Source organism: Protopterus annectens, chromosome 3.part1 (genome assembly GCF_019279795.1).
Source record: "Protopterus annectens isolate FY-2018-M chromosome 3.part1, PAN1.0, whole genome shotgun sequence".
NCBI classification, from domain to species: domain Eukaryota; kingdom Metazoa; phylum Chordata; order Ceratodontiformes; family Protopteridae; genus Protopterus; species Protopterus annectens.
Window position 1 is genome coordinate 528161998 of NC_056732.1, and position 12719 is coordinate 528174716.

Here is a 12719-nt window from a genome sequence, read left to right on the forward strand (position 1 = left end):
CATAAGGGATAGCGACATGGCAAAAAAGCCTGACTAAAATGCTTCATGTTTTTTTTTTCTTTTTTGTAAGTTATTTATGCAAAGCAGTGGAAGGAAATAGTGTTAAACTTGTGCAACAGGTTTTTAGAGTAACTGATGTTAGCACTGTAGCAATGTACGTGCAACAATTCTTGAACACATTTTCAACATACCCCATTTTATTGTAATCGATTGCTGTGCAAAGTAGTGTAATGTGAGTGCTGAGGTGGTTGCGGGCATCATGAATGATATGCATGAGCGTAACGACTGAGTGTAGCAGCAATGGTAGTGAAGAACTGCTTGAAAACATTTTGCAATGCACCCAAAGTTCAGTCATCGATTACTGCATACATCACTGGAATGTCGGCACTGCAGAGAACTAGGCACACCAATGTTTCTCTTGTCAAAGCTGGAAGTAGAACAATGCATAAGGAGGGTGAGCTCATGCAAATGGTAATTAAAATGCAGTGTAATTTTTTTCCTGAAAATAATGCATACAAAGCAGAAGAGACAAATAGTGCAGCAGTTGAATGGCAGGTGACTATAGTCAGTGATGTTAGGGCAGAAAGAGTGTAAATGTCTGAATACATACATGCATGTATATATAAATATATATATATATATATATATATATATATATATATATATATATATATATATATTTGCAACTTAAACTGAGGCATTAATCCAGCCATTTATTCACTCACTCTGTTGGCAAAACCTGTACTGCACAAATGAAAAACATACATGATTGAAACACAATTAACGTCCTTTTATTGTTTGACTGTTTTTCTAGTCTGAAAACTTACACATACACACACACACACACACACACACACACACACACACACACACACACACACACACACACACACACACACACACACACACACGCACACACACACACACACACTCACACACACACACACACACACACACACACACACACACACACACACACACACACACACACACACACACACACACACATATATTACTATTGGAAAGGAACTGTTGTTAATTTAAATGGCCTGCTAGAACTAATGTATATAAAGGAAGTGAAAATGGTTGCTCATACTTATGAAACATGTCTTTCTGAAGAAGTCTTGATAATAAATAAGACGAAAGCACTAAAGTTCTACAAGAGTTGTTGGTGTGATTTACTATTTTTTTGAATGCTTTTATTGTCACGAAGTTCAGTTCTTAGTTTATATATATATATATATATATATATATATATATATATATCAAGCTCAGTCATCTCTCATGTCTTATAAATGTTATTTTTAACAAAGTGTGCATTGTAGTATCACAGGCACCATAATACACACGGGCAGACAGACAGTGAAATGCAGACAGATAGACAGGCAGGCACACACATATACACACACGCACACATGCACACACAGCTGTTTTTCCTATATTTACCTTCCATAGCGCAACCACCCAGACATGCGTGCGCGCACACACACACACACACACACACACACACACACACACACACACACACACACACACACACACAGCTCCAATATACTTACCTGTATTTGTGGTATGGGCTGCAACAAATGTCCTTGAGATTAGTGGGTGTGCACAATCTTTTTTCCTCCCTGTGAAACAAATAATCATAATTAATAATAATATGCATTAATCCAAAACTGTCGCCATTTCAAGTGGGCAACACATAGGTTCATAGGTTCATACTAGGCTATCTGCCCTAGGGCATTTATAAGCCTAGCCAGAATGTGTTTGGCTTTCGCCACCCATTTTAAATTTATTTTGCTATGCCCTTTTTCGAGGTTAGTATACTGTGCCTCTGTCTAACAGTGACACAGAAGTGATACCCGGGGTAAACCTACGATCTCCCATCCACTCATCAAGATTCCTGTTGAAGAGAGTCAATGAGGGACTCTGCCTAACCTGGACTGGGATTTTATTCCAGAGTGAAGGGAGCCACTGGGTTATGAATCTGTCCCTCCAGCATGTCCTATTTATTTCAGTGCTGAGGTTCAAGTCTCTCGGCCAGAGTACGATGGGATTTGGATTTTCTGAGGTGCAGCATGTCCATTAATTCCGGGTTGGACATGGCTTTATACGTCAGGCACAGATCGCTTCTGAACAGGTGGTATGCCACTGAGTAGAGCTGGAGTTTCTTTAACCGGGCAGCATATGGCATCTGTTTGAGCCATTTGATCCTCTTGGTGAGGTACTTTTGGGGTCTTTCCAGTTGCTGCAGGTGTCTGGTAAGGTACATCCCAAAAGTGGCATTGTACTCAATCATGGGCCTGATGAGGGATGAGTAAAGAGGCACGATGACCTCCCCTGATCTAGATGTGAATCCCTTCATGATTAGGTGGGCTATATAAAATGTTTTTCTAACCACTTTGGCCACGTGGTTGTCAAATGAGAGATTGCTATCAACTTGGGTCCTCAGGTCCCTAATTACTTCTTCTGTACTTAATGGATTACCACCTATGTGGTAATTTGTGGGCACTTTGTTTTTGCCAAAGGAGATGACTATACACTTTTTGGCATTTAGCTTGAGGCCATGGTTCTGGCACCAGTTGTCTGTTTCTATGAGGCCCTTTTGGAGGATGCTTGTGTCGGCTGGAGAGTCGATTATGGCGCCCAGTTTGCAGTCATCTGTGAACTTGGACAGCCACAGTCCTTCTGTGTTGGCCTGTACCTCCGAGAAATATATACTGAACAAGAGAGGTCCCAGGACTGAGCCTTGTGGGACACCACTTGTAACTGGTTTGGAGTCTGACATGGCTCCAGCAATTCTAACCATGTGGGTTCTGTCCTTGAGCCAGTTTGCAATCCATCTAGTGACATAGGGGTTTATATTTAAGCTGGTGAGCTTATCTATAATGCCTGAGTGGGGTATTGTATCGAAGGCTTTTGCGAGGTCCAGGTAGGCTGTGTGGACCACCTTCCCCTCGTCAATGGCCTTGGTGACTGTTTCAAAGAAATCAACCAGGTTTAAGAGGCAGGATCTGCCCTTAACAAAGCCGAACTGGGTAGGATCCAGTGTCTGTAGGTCCCCAATATCTTTATTTATGAGGTCCATGATGATCCTTTCCATAGCTTTGCAGACCAAGCTAGTCAGGCTTATGGGGCGATAGTTTCCAGGATCCTTTGAGGCACCACCTTTATGGAGAGGGACCACTGTTGCTGTACGCCACTCTTTGGGCACATATCCTGTAGTAAGGCTGAGATTGAACAGTAGTTTTATGTTTGGGTTTAGCTCTTCTTGGAGTTCATGTAGGATGCAGCCCGGGACACTGTCTGGTCCCATTGATGCTGTGTTTTTGCTTTGGAGAGGGCGGCTCTTACCTGAGCATCTGAGATGTCAGGGGGGCAGCACTCTGCTGGGATAGATAGTTGCCCTTTTGGTGGGGGGGGGGAGTTTGCCCTGAACCTGTCAGCTAGGATGTTGGCAATGTCTGTGGGTTCAGTGTATTTTTGTCATTTTGGACTAATTCTGAGCATATCTGGGAATTACCACCCAGGTTCCTAACATAACTAAAGAAAGCCTTATGATTATCCTTAGTGTCCTGTGCAATTTTTCTCTCGAAGCTGGCCTTAGACAGTTTTATGAGTGCCCGTAGTTTTTTGCTAATACTGATCAGTGATGCCTTCCCTTTTTGGGATTTTGCTCTATCATTTAGTAGCTTCCTCCTTCTGTTGTATAGTTTGTTTATGGCTGGGGTCCACCAGACAGGACGTCTGCCTTTGGAGGATTGGGTCTTGGTTTTATTTGGGATCGCATGATTCATGCATTCCTGAAGGTGTTCATAGAATGCATTTATAAAGGATTCTGTGGTCTGGGCCGTATTTTCCACAGGCCCGGAGGCTTTGAAGGATTCCACCTTGGTTTTGAGGAGTGTGAAATTTGCTTTAGAGAAGTTTTTCACTGTGGTTTTCTGGGAAGGGGTGGGGTCAGGATGTGAATATCCAGTGAGATTAGTTTATGGTCTGATCTTACCAGTGAGGGATACACTTCTGGTCTGGAGCATAGAGTCCCCATGTTGGTGATGATCAGGTCCAGTATGTTTTCCCCTCTTGTGGGAGTGGTAACAAGTTGTTCCATAGCATTTGAGTTTATAAATTCTAGGAACCTTTGGGCTAGGGTGTTGGAGCTAGAGTAATGCTCCCAGTCTGTGTTTGGGTAGTTGAAGTCACCCAATATAATGGTGTTTGGAGAGATCTTCATATTTTCCAGTGTTCTCAGAAAGGCCGAGTGGGGTTCCTGGGTTTGGGAGGGTGGTCTGTAGCAGGCTATAAACTGGAAGGCAGTTTTACCCACTGTTAGTTGCACATGGATAGTCTCTGATGCTTCGTGCTTTGCCACCAACCTGGAGGTGTGGGTATCTTTGATGAATATCGATACTCCCCCTCCTTTTGTGGTTCGGTCCAAGTTTTGGGGCCAAAAAGCATGGTATGAGGTATAACCTGGTAGTGCTGGGGTGCTCTCGGGAGCCCTGAATCAGGTTTCTGTTACTGCACAGATATCGATGTTCTCCATGCTAAGGAGAGTTTTGAGTGTGTGCATCTTGAGGTTTAGACTTCTAGCGTTGAGTAGCATTACTCTTAGTTTCTTATCCCTTGTGATACCTATGGAGGTGGGTTTGTCTTTTGAGCCTTGCCTAAAAAAGGCACTATGGGGGTAGCAAGAGCCTTTGCCAATATCCGAAAGCCCAGGGGTGACAGGTGCAAGCCATCCCTAGCGAAGCATCGTGGCTTGTCGAGCATATCATCCCAAGCTGACAGGCATTGGATCCCCTTTGAATGACACCAGTACTTAAGCCAATTGTTGAAATTGATCATCTTGTCTTCATACTGTGGCATCATTCTTGGTGAGGGTAAAATGCTACTCAAGGTCAGGGTCATACCGGCCTGGGCTACATGCTCAGACAGCTCCTTTATGCCTCTTTTCATGTAGTCCAGGGAGGTACATCTCAGGTCATTCACACCAGCATGGACAATGACTGAGTCATATTTGTACTTGCCTTGGAGTGACCTGAGTGCTTGTGTTATGTGGCGGATCCTAACGCCCGACAGGCTGCTCACCGTGACCTTCTCCTTGTTCAGCCTGGTGAGCGGGACGTCAGTGTGCCTGACGATAGAGTCACCTATTACAAGTGTATCAGGTGTGTTGTTTAGTCTTAAGGGCTGTGACTGTTCGGCACACTGGCTTTGTGAGATATGTGTTGCAAGGTGTACCAATTTCAGTAAGATACAGTTCAAATATTCAGGCTAATTAACATTATCCACTCCCCTGGACTGCTATTGCAAGACCATTCTCTCTGCTCTAACCACTGCAAATGGGCTCCTGTAGCAGGAGCTTGGTCTCTGAACTTGTCAGGCTTACCTTGATGAGGAAGCCTTTGGGGTTAAGGGTTCTGCATCATGGTAAGCCTTTCTGAATCTCAGGATGTATGTATAAATTAATACAATACCAGAAAAGCAAAAGAAGATACAAAGAAAGGTTAAGGTACAGTACAACAAAAGCTGTATTTGCCCAAAAGTAGTGCAGCACAACAAACAAAGGGGTAGACTGATGCAGAAAGTAAATTAACATTGTCAGCTTCTGAAGGAAAACATCTTAAAGCCATCACAGTCTTAGCTGTTTTTACAAGTGCCTTCTCTCATTCTAGACCATACCACAAAAGTAAACTTGTAGAAGAAATGTGCTTGATATAGATCCTATACCCCATTAAGCAAATATTACAGTATAGCTAGGACTTTTTTGAGACCAAAGGCAAAGGTGCTGTCCCTTAAGGTCGATTCTTAATCAAGATCTGTCTGGAAATGCATAGAGGTATAATAGTGTGGAGGTGTCAAAACAACAGTTACAGCTGCCAGGTAGCACTGGTGTTAGAATGGAGCTTGAATAAAAGAGGAGTGTTACTATTGTTGCTGAAGAATATAGACCAGAACACGCCAGAAGCAGAAGAGGTCTTTGATGTCTAGAGCAGTGGATTTATTTAACTATGCCAAATGTTTATTTAACTAACCAAAGCACTTTACAGAGTGCTGCAGACATTCAGGGATACTGTGATTTTAAACTACCTAATCTTCAGGCTAGGAAAAGCAGACACCTTTGAACTGAAAGGCAGCTTTTGGGGATCCCATACAGCCTTGGCTTATGTGGACCCCACAGCTATGTCTCTTAGGTGGTAATATTAGTCTGCTACTACTAAATATCTGAGTATATCACATTTAGAAATTTTCCAGATACTTTACACCTAGATTAATAAATATTGGTAACTCCTTCCAGAACAGTATAATCTCCTGCAGATACACTATACTGAAGTCACTGAAAAATAATTTCCTCTATATTGCCATATATCATCAGTACTAGAAATGAAGTCTGCTCAATTTTGACTTTACAAGAAAAGTTAAGCGTCTTTGCACTTTCTCCTTAGCACTGTAGGTTCTCTATATAAGCACACATACACTCATACAGATACATATACACACACACACACACACACACACACACACACACACACGCACACACGCACACATGCACACACATGCACACACACTAAACACCTATAAACAATTTGGAAACGAACCAATTCAACTACAGCAAGTATTTTGTGTGTGAGAAGGAAGCAGGGCACCCGCTGAAACACAGCATGCAGGAAGGGGATACAGACTCTTACAAAGATGGCAGACAGCAATAAAATGAACTGGAGAACCAAATGTTGTGTAATATCAGTTCCACAATTCTAGAGCTGGCAATGCTCTCTGTGTATTTTCTTGTGTTATTTTTTCCAGTATCGTTCAGGGGACCTTAATGCCCCTAGCAAGTATCAGACCAATCTCCTCTGTTTTTCAGTGAAAAAATGTAGCTTTTATAGATCACAGCAGTGTTTGAAAATAAACTAGTTCATCAATGTTTGTCCAGCTTAACAAAATGTTTAATTGACTGGTTGGGATGGTATGGCACTACATGTATAACACAGACATTACCAACCTTATCAGAATGCTTTGGTTTTTAAATATGAATTTAGAAAGCTGGGTGACATGCAAAGGAAATGGAAAATGAAAGGTTTCACTGCTTCTTGTACAAATGTTGATACACACAAGATTTTGCTATATTGCTAAATTCAATTTATTATTTTTCTTAGCTCATGGACCCCCATGGCCACATACCTGTCAAATGTTAGTTTATCTGATTTTTTATTTCTTCTTCCATCCCTTACCTGCGTCAGTTTCTTGTCCATGTTCTATCATTCTGCAGAAATAAATTTGCTGATTTGCTCAGCCACCACCCAGTCAACTCTTCTGACATTAACCCAGAATACTTTTAATACAGTTGAAAATTGGCTCTCTGACCAGCGTCTGATCTTAAATCCTAATAAAACAAAGCTGCTTCTTTTCTACCCCACACATAGATCCTCCTCACTATCCTTTGCCATAAGATCTAATAATGGTACCATTATCTCACCAGAGGCCTATACAAAACTCTTAGGTGTAATCGTGGATAATAACTTTAAATTTGATATGCACTTCAACCAAACTATTAAAACCATAAACAAAATCTTGGCTCACTATATAAGATTAAACCTTTTCTAACCCCACCTGCTAAAACTGCTATTTCCCACTCTCATCTACTCTCCACCCTGCTTTATGCCTCCCCTTTATTTACTAATCTGAACAAATCCGATCTTAGTAAGCTGTCCAGGTGCTACAATCACATTGCCAGATTTGCCACTGGCCTGCTCTATAGGACGCACCACTGTCATAACCTAAATCATCTTGGGTGGCTTGAACTAAATAGCTTACTGCAGTACAACCAACTTATAGTGGCACATAAAGTTCTTAATCAACCCGAAAATACACCTGCACTTACAAACATTATAAAACTCTATAGTAACCCTAGGCCACTTCGCTCATCCAACAAATTACTAGTTCAAACATACCTACCCAATAACTCAGCCAGAAACTCTCCGTTTGCCAACTCTGTTGGCAAAATTTGGAACTCACTCTCAAATGACTTCACTCTTGAATCCTGTCTTACTAAATTCAAAAAGAGTCTCAAGGAGTATTTTAAATCACATTGGTTATGTACCTGTTCCAATCCCGACTAATTCCTTCTCCATCATTGTGTGCTAAATATTTATTTCTTCTAACCCTAGTTATGTATTAATTTGTTAGTCTATAACTATACAAAATATTAATTGTGAGAGATTGTATAACTAGCGTGTCTGAACTTGAGTCTGTAATCTGTCCTTCATATGTATATTGAACTTATTTTTGTATGTATGTTTGATCTTTCTGTATGTATGTTTGAAGCTTTTCTCCCCGGGCCTCCACTGAAAAAGGACATGTATCCAGTTGGACTATCCCAGTTAAAAAATGTAAAATAAATAAATTATTCAGCACAGCTATGAAATAAGATAATTACCCCAGAAAAGATACATCAGTAAATGTTTAGAGAGAAAATGTGTATTCTCTCCTCATTCTAATCATTTATTTATTGAGTAACCAACTAAGAGATCTGACTCCTCAAATCTCATTCATGCATAAAGACAAAGGTGAATGTAACTTCTTTGACTAGCTATTTAACTAGCCTGTTTTGGAAAAATAGGAGGAAATTTAATTAGCGAGACACAACTTCCAGCTTCTTCTAGACAGTAAACAAAGATCATGACTGAACCTTTGTCCTCAAGAACTTTGTGAAGTGGCTTTAACTACTGATCTCTCCATAGCCAGCTTTAGGCACCAGCAAACCCTGCGGTCACTGCCCCCCCCCGGTCCTGGGGGGGCCCAACCATAGCAAGGTATCTTATTTTGATATTGCAATACATGTTTGTCAAACAAATAAAAGCTAGTACAGTTATCTTGTGCACTTAATAAACCAGATGGATAATAACATTTATTTATATCTCTTTTAAAATTCAAAGCTATCTCTGGTTATATTAACAGTGTTTTGTCAAGTAACAGATATCACAATTTCAGTAAATGTATTACCACTGATATAATTCCCCTGATATAATTAAATTCTGTCTCTCTACTAAAACTAATAGTCAGCTTTAGGCATCTGAAATACCCATGGCTACAGGGCTGTAGGGGGGCCTTCTTAATAATCCTTGACTATGTGGGAGCCCCACAAAAGCTGCTACTGGTTGAGGAAAAATGGGGAGGAAAAATATTCATTTTCTAGTTATGCTCTTTATCTGAAACAGGGTTGTGATACAACACTGTTAGACTAAAGCTGATAATCAGTGAAGGAACATAACCGAGGTAAGCGCTAGAGATTGTCAGCCCAGAGTGGCCAATCTTGGCTCTTACCTTTGATTTTAAAAAGAGTTGATGCTTCTTATCTTCACCTATATTTTTTATATTTTTCTTTTTCAGGGAGTTTATAAACACTGCAAAACACCAGATACTATAACTCTGAACTCCTTTGCTCAAGATTTCAGGGCAAAGCCAAAAATGATAGCAGAATAAAGGCTCAAAAGCATTAACATTTTTAAAATATTATTCTAATTCACTTAAAATGTTATTAGAATAATACAGTTTGCATCAACATGTAATAAGTATGAAACTCTGATGCCTGGATTTACTGACTGTAATCTTGAATGATTTACCAGCAAATCAAGCATTTTTGTGAGGGACAGAGAAAAATTATGAGATAAAATCAGGGATAGTGACAGGTATGCATTAATCCTAAATAAGGTAAATAAAAGTGACTAACTCCTGCTGTTGCTTGACAACTACTAAACAGTCATTGATCTGGTATGATTGTACCGGTACGTGCAATGTGTTGCTATTTACTGAAATACTGCAAAACTAGTACTGCTATGGCTTATGCTTCTGTATGTGTGTTTGTGTGTATGTTGTCATGTAAGACTAACAAACTGGCTATAATTCCTTTCACATTCTAACACAAACATCATCAGCATCACCACTATATTTGTGTGGGGGCTGGATGTGTTTACAGCACATTTAAGCATAATAAGCTGGCCATATTTTTTTCACTTACAATCACAAACGTAGATCTTGCATGATAGATGGCTATATTGGTGGTTTGGCAGGAACAGAAAGTGTGTGAAAGCAAGTGTCCATTGACACAATGGTGCAGTGAGTAGCACTGCCATTTCACAGTGTTTTGCTCTGACAGAGTTCTTAGCTATGTTTTTTCTATGTGGAGTCTGCAAACCCACTCTATCTGTAAATGCATCTATCCATGTGCTCTAGTTAACCCCAGCACCTCAGAACATGCAGCAGGTGAGATGGAATTCCTCCCTTTTCCCAGAGATGATTGTGCAGTGTGTGCACATGTGTGTGTGTGTGTCTGTGTAAAAAACATCACTGATTTATATCTTTGCACACACAAAATGTGGGCGTATACATAATTCTTCTGAGTAGCAGTAAAAAATGCAGTTAACAAGTAATTGTATTTCAAAAGTAAGGCATAAAGTACATGTACATTACAGAACATTCAGACGCTTAGAGCTTCTTGGAGTTTGGTGGGCCCCACATCCAAGACTGCATAAATGGATTGTGACATGGTCTTAGTGGTGATCTCTGCCCTCTATTGCACCCATTCTAAAACCAACCCTGCTTAGAGGTATGTACCAAAGGTTGCTGTAGGTTGTGTGTGTGGGGGGAGGGGGGCTGGGGACACTGAGGTCATTATTTCTTTCATTTTCATCACAATCAAACCTTAGAGGTATGCACATAAGGTCATCATAGCTTGTGTTTGGACTGGGGATAGTGTGGTCATTGATTCTTTTACTATTCTCACAGATCTCAGAAGTGTACAAAGAAGGCTACTATAGCTAATGTACAGGCAGTGTACTATCTAGGAACAACAAAGTGGAATACATTACTGTAATCATTACTTTTTTTAATTTTCCTCACATTCCCATATCAGGCACATATACAGGTGGCTGTCTTTGGAAGGATAGGAGTTAGGAAGCATGCTGTGTATATGTATGGCAGCAGTCATTTGAAATACATGACTGTGGTCATTTGAATCTTTACTTTCATCCCAGTCTAACACCAGAGGGATGCATGGGCAGGGTTTGTCTTTTTTGGGGGGTGGGTAGGAAGGCAGGCAGTATTCCCAGTGAAGATTTGTGTATTCTCACAACAGTTGTCTTGTTAGTTTATTGTGAGCTACTATTTTATAAGCCTTGAACATTTAGCCCTGGGCACAACTTATGTCTTCCTTGAAAGAAAAAAGTAAGACTGAAATTCTTTTCTTACTCACGATTTTTGTTCAGACCACCATTTGATTAAAAAGTTAGGAAAATGCTCTAAAATGCATCCCGGGGCATCTGTAACCCTATGGTTTCTGGAGACCCCATCTTAACTGAGTTATTTCCTAAACAGTTATTACTGTGATGTCTTGGTCGGAAAGGCATGTAGAAAGGATGTAAGAAAAGTGAAATTTGAACAGCAGCATTGAATTTCTTTTCTTAATCATAATTTCTGTTCAAGCTATCATTGAATGAAAAAAATTGTGTAAAAAGAAAAAAACTTTAAAATGCACTTCAGAGCACATAGAAAGGCATGGCTTCTTTAAAAAAGCTGAAGAGTAAGGTAAAATGTGAGAAAAAGAAGAAAAAAGTAATAAGCGTGGTGTAGGAAATCCGAGATAGAGGGAAAAACAAGGAGGAACACAGGAATAAGTGCCTGTGAGGTGGGTGGGGTGGGGGGGTGAAACAGTAGATAGTGCCGAGGGTACCACTTTACTTAAGTCCAGGCCTCTTCCTATAGGGTTGCAGTGTATCACAGTTGCAATTAAATGCCAGTAACTGTGAATGTCCCTCTTTGAGATGAGTCAACATAGTGTGGTGCCTGTCTTCATGTAAGTGGATACAGTTTAGTCTGTGTGCACTACTCATAAAACTCTGAAGCATGAACAAAAAGCTTCCTTCGGAGGGGTGCCAGTGACAGGGTGATACTTAGACTGAAGTGTCCAGGGGGCCCCCGACTTATGCACTGCATTTGTATTTGGTTATTTTCAGCATCCTAATTCCTGGCCTCACTCCCACATTTTGGCCTCAGTTTCACCTCATGGAGTATTTGTCAAAACCATGCTTAATTTTATGTTTATAAACAAGCAATGTGCAAGGGTATTAGAAACAATTTGTCCTTAATTCCTTGATATTTAAACTTCCCTGCATTAAATTTAGATCACATGTACTCATGTTAGAATAAAGTTAGATAGTGGTAATTCAGTTCTCAAAGCAATCTGCTTATACAAGCTTCAGTCTAATAATCTATGCAGCACATAGACTTGTGTCTGGTAAATACAATTCAGTATGAGGCAAAAAGGGAATCAGTCACCCTGCTTCATGGTGTTTATTTGTCTGCTTTGGTTTTCCAAATCCATTGGCCATGCATACATACTCTTGGCTGCTTACTGTCCTTGATAAAGCACACAATCAGATAGACTTTTCTCTAGGAGAGAGAGTGAAACAGCAGGTGTTAAAAGAGATGCAAATTGCCCTAGTTACTTCAATGAATCAAGTGACCACATTGTTTGCTTTGATGTGGTAGGGTAGGTTTTCGTTGTATAAATACTTTCATTCGGGAAGGTTTTTGATTCATATGGGTGAGGACTTTGGATGGCCTTAATTATAAACTTGAATGCACATCTGAAGCCTTTGGTGACAGTGATTTCTTACTTGGTTTACCACAGCTGCCTACTCCTTTAAAGATCCTGTCAG